Source organism: Colobus angolensis, unplaced genomic scaffold, assembly GCF_000951035.1.
Source record: "Colobus angolensis palliatus isolate OR3802 unplaced genomic scaffold, Cang.pa_1.0 Scaffold117, whole genome shotgun sequence".
In the NCBI taxonomy this organism is placed as follows: Eukaryota; Metazoa; Chordata; class Mammalia; order Primates; family Cercopithecidae; genus Colobus; species Colobus angolensis.
The window spans coordinates 5,148,460-5,153,976 of NW_012112808.1; positions in this window are offsets into that span (position 1 = coordinate 5,148,460).

Genomic DNA, 5,517 nt, shown 5'->3' on the forward strand with positions numbered 1-5,517 from the left:
AGGCCAACGCAGGAGACTTACTTGAGGCCAAGAGTTTGAGACCAGCCTGAGCAACATAGCAAGACTGTCTCTACAAAAAATTTTAAAAGTTACTGGGCCATGGTGGTGTATAACTGTAGTCCTAGCTACTTGGGAGGCTAAGGCAGGAAGATCGCTTGAGCCTAGGAGTTCAAGGTTGCAGTGAGCTCTGATTATGCTACTGCACTCCAGCCTGGATGGGAGAGCAAGACCCTGTTTCAGAAAAAAAAGAAATTATATTCTGGCCTATTACCATATCTTTTGTCACTAAGTTGATTGTGAAAGCTGAAAGCTCCTAAGAAGGATTTACACAGTCATGATGATGTAAATATTGTTCAAGTCCAAGCCAGGTAGGATGCCATTTTTCTCTAGGGTGCTAGTGTCCCAGTCAGTCCCTATGCCACTTGGAGGAAAACATTCCGAAGGACAGAATCAGTTACTTTCTTACATTCCATCGTGTCATATGTTGGCTTGCTCCCTATTTGGATTATGATTTCTTAGATTTGCTGTGGTTTTCCTCAGAATTTCTAAATTTTGTTTGCTTTTTGAGAGAAGAAATATTCTCTATTTACTAAGAAACTCTAGCTTATTCTGCTGAATGAAGTCCATTTCCATTTTTTTCTTTGGAGGCCACTGATGTCCCCTTTTAACGGGGGCCAATCACTTTGACCTGCTGCACAACTGTCATCCAGGAATTTCTTCTGTTTGGAATCTTGGGTTAGTTCTACTCTTCCCTTTATTCCATAAGGCATTTTGCAATCTCAGATGACTTTTACTAAAAGGAGTACTTGGGGAGAATTCACTGGCTCTCAGCATATCTGCAAATCTATTCTGTCTTCATACTTTACAGCTTTGCCAGGTAATATGGTTTGGATATTTGTCTCCTCCAAGTCTGTCATTGAAATGTAATCCCCAGGATTGGAGGTGGGGCCTGGTGGGAGAAGTTTGGGTCATACCAGTGGATCCTTCATGAATGGCTTGGTGCCATCCTCACAGAAATGAGAGAGTTCTTGTCCTGAGTTCAAACGAGGTACGATTGTTTAAAAGTGTGTTGGCTGGGCATGGTGGCTCATGCCTGTAATCCCAGCACTTAGGGAGGCCAAGGCGGGTGGATTACCTGAGGTCAGGAGATCGAGACCAGCCTGGCCAACATGGTGAAACCCTGTCTCTACTAAAAGATACAAAAATTAGCCGGGCGTGGTGGCGGGTGCCTATAATCCCAGCTACTCAGGAGGCCGACGCATGAGAATGGCTTGAACCCAGGAAGCAGAGGTTGCAATGAGCCGAGATCATGCCACTGCACTCCCTGGGGGACAAAGACTTTCTCAAAAATTTAAAAACTGTTACCTCCTCCACCTCTTCCTCTCGTTCTTGCCATGTGATACATTGGGCTACCTCTTCACCTTTTGCCCTGATTGTAAGCTTCCTGAGGCCTTCACCAGAAGCAGATGCTGGCACCATCCTTCCTGTACAGCCTACAGAACCATGAGCCATAAACATAAACTGTAAACCTCTTTTTAAAATAAATTACCTAGTCTCTGGTGTTCTGTTACAGGGATGCAAAAACAGACTAACCCACTGGCTCTAAAAGTATAGGCCCAAGATAATCTCAGATCTTTGGAGCCATTCTTTCATTAATTCAACAAATAACTATCCAGTACTTGTTGTCCATGGAGTAGTCTTCTAGGCATTGGGAATATTGCCAATAAAACAAAAATTCCTGTTTTCATAGAGCTTATGCATTAGTTAGAGAAGACCAACAGTAACAATGTGAGAAGTAAATGATTTGGCTGGGTGCAGCGGCGTGCAGACCAGCCTGGCCAACATGGTGAAACGCTTTATTAAAAATACAAAAATTAGCTGGGCGTGGTGGTGCACACCTGTAATCCCAGCTACTTGGGAGGCTGAGGCAGGGACAGTTGTTTGAACCTAGGAGGCGGAGGTTGCAGTGAGATTGCACCACTGCACTCCAGCCTGGGCAACAGAACGAGACTCCGTCTCTGTGGGGAAGGAAAAGAAAGATCAGACTGTTACTGTGTCTATACAGAAAGTAGACATAAGAGACTCCATTTTGTTCTGTATTTGAGATACTGTTAATCTGTGACCCTACCCCCAACCTTGTCCTTGCAAGAGACTTGCTGTGGTGACTCAAGGTGTTAACGGATTTTGGGCTGTGCAGGGTGTGCTTTGTTAAACAAGTGCCTGAAGGCAGCTTGCTAGTTAAAAGTCATCACCATTCTCTTAATCTCAAGTACCCAGGGACATGTACACTGCCAAAAGTCACAGGGACTTCTGCCTAGGAAAGCTAGGTATTGTCCAAGGTTTCTCCCCATGTGATAGTCTGAAATATGGCCTCGTGGGAAGGGAAAGACCTGATCATCCCCCAGCCTGACACCCGTGAAGGGTCTGTGCTGAGGAGGACTAGTGTAAGAGGAAAGAAGGCCTCTTGGCAGTTGAGATAGAGAAAAGCATCTGTCTCCTGCCTGCCCCTGGGCAATGGAACATCTCGGTGTAAAACCGGATTGTGTGTTCTGTTTACTGAGAAAGGAGAAAACCGCCTTAGGGCGAAAGGTAGGACTTGCTAGCGCAATGCTGCTCTTTATGCACTAGAAAGGTTTATGGAGATTTTTGCATACGCATATCAAGGCACAGCACTTTTCCTTAAACTTATGTCACAGAGATCTTTATTCATATGTCTTTCTGCTGACCTTCTCCCTGTGATGATCCTATTATCCTGCCACTTCCCTTTTTCTAAGATGGTAAAGATAATGATCAATAAATACTGAGGGAACTCAGAGACTGGTGCCGGCGTGGGTCCTCTGTATGCTGAGCGCCGGTCCCCTGGGCCCACTTCTTGTTTCTCTATACTTTGTCTCTGTGTCTCATTTCTTTTCTCAAGTCTCTCGTTACACCTAATGAGAAACGCCCACAGGTGTGGAGGGGCAGGCCACCCCTTCACGTCTCAAAAAAACCAAACAAACAAAAAAAAATGAAGTAAATGATACATTAGAAGGTAATGAGTGCTATGTAGAAAATGAAGCTGGAAGCTCCTATTAATTGGATGTTGGACCAGCTGGATTTATTCCAATATTCTATCTTTTGAATTTGTATTCGAATACAAGTTATTGTATTTCTTTTTGTCTCTGCCCTACATTCTAGCAGAATTCTAGCAGAGTTTCCTATCTTAAAATGTTGAACATTGGCCAGGCACGGTGGCTCACACCTGTAATCCCAGCACTTTGGGAGGCCAAGGCGGGCGGATCACTTGAGGTCAGGAGTTCAAAACCAGCCTGGCCAACACGGTGAAACCCCGTCTCTACTGAAAATACAGAAAAATTAGCCATGAGTGGTGATGGGCGCCTGTAATCCCAGCTACTTGGGAGGCTGAGGCAGGAGAATCGCTTGAACCTGGGAGGTGGAGGTTGCAGTGAGCACACCACTGTACTCCAGCCTGGGCGACAGAGGGAGACTCCATTTCCAAAAAAAAAAAAAAAAAGTTGAACATTTACTTTTTAAATTCCAAGAGCTTTTATTTTCTGCGCTTTTTCCAAGAATATTTTTAGCTTTAGATGTAATTTTTAACACATCATATAGAAGAATACATAAAGCTGTCTGTACAGATTAAGGCCAAAACATCCTTCTTCAGCTTTTCTGTTTCAAATTAACACAAAAAAGAGTGTATGATGGACCCAGCTAACTCTGGGGTTCTCTCAAGTGTCAGTGAGTTAAGGGGCTGAGGGAACAGCATGGTATGACATGGCCATGCAGGTCCCACCTTGGGGTACCAGTGACTTTTTCCACAGAATGTAGGGGGTGGTGGGGTGATAGTGCTGTGTGGAAAACACCCATCTTGAGAAGGGGTCACTGAGCCCAGTATGCCCAGTGAGGACTCTGAACTCCATCTTTTTATTAATTGTTAATTTTTGCGGGTATTGAACTCCATCTTGAAGGTAAGGCAAGCCTCTGACTTATCTTAGGCAGAGGGTGAAATGATAATTTAAGGTTTGAAACACAGTCCAGAGGGGGAAGGATGAGAGGAGACTAATCCAGGTGAGAAATGAGGCCTAAACAGAGACAGTATTTAGACAGAGGTGACAGATAGGATGTCAGGTGAGATGATTCCAAGTTTCTGGCTTGGGAAATTTCTCAATCACTCTCTGAATTAGGGAAGAGAAAGGGAAGGTTTGTTTCCTGTTGGGAGTGGCACTGACAAATTCAATTCTGAACATTTTTTTTAGCTTCAGGAGCTTGTGGAATATGCAGCTGAGGATGCATAGCAGGTTGGCAGTAACATGAATTTGCTTTCAGAGAATCTGGAGTAGATTTGAGAGTTATTACCAAATAAAACAGGTATCATGAGTTAGGCTGATGAGAAGGATGAGAAGAGATGCAAGCTTGAAACAATACCAATTTTTCTGTTTTGTCTACAGTTACTGAGCTATAGTTCACATATAATAAACTGCACCCATTTAAAGCATACAATTGGATAAATCTTGACAAACCACCACACTAATCAACATACAGAACATTGCCATCACCTCTCCAAGTCTCCTCAGACCCCTTTTAGTCCTTCTCTTTCTCCACACCCTTACTTCAGACAACTACTGATCAGCTTTCTCCCACTATAGTTTGCTCCCGAATAGCTGGGATTACTGGCGCCCGCCACCACGCCGTGCTAATTTTGGTATTTTTAGTGGTGACGAGGTTTCACCATGTTGGCCAGGTTAGTCTCGAACTCCTGACTTCAGGTGATCCACCCACCTCGGCCTCCCAAAGTGCTGGGATTACAGGCGTGAGCCACTGCACCCAGCCAGTAGTTCCTTTTTATCGCCAAGTGGTATCCCACGTTTTGTTTAGCCATGAACTCGATGGATATTGGGGTGGTTTCCATTTTTTCCTATTAAGAATAAAACTATGAACATTCATGTACATGGCTGTGTGTAGACAAAGGTTTTCATTTCTCGTGGATAACTAGAAATGGAATGCCTCCGTTATATGGTAGGCATATGTTCAACTTTTTAAAAACTAAGTTTTGCAAAGAGATTGTAACATTTTATGTTCCCATCAATAAGAGTTCCAATTGTTCCAAATCCCTACAGCTCTTGGCATTCTCAGTCTGATTTTAGCTACTCTAGTAGGTGTGTAATAGTCTCTTATTGTATTGTTTTAATGTCCATTTCTCTGATGACTAATGATGCTCCTGTGCTTATTGGTCATTTGTATATCTTCTTTTGTTCTATTCAAATTAATTGCCTGGTTTTTAGTTGGGTTGTATTTTTATAACTGAATTGTAAAGGGTCCTCATATGTTCTGGATCCAAGTCCTTTGTTAGATATATGTTATTGTGAATATTTTATTCTGTGGCTTGGCTTTTCATTTTCTCATCTGTGACCTTCAAAGAACAAAAATGTCATTTTTTTAAAAAGCCCTATTTATGGCCGGGGGCGGTGGCTCAAGCCTGTAATCCCAGCACTTTGGGAGGCCGAGACGGGCGGATCA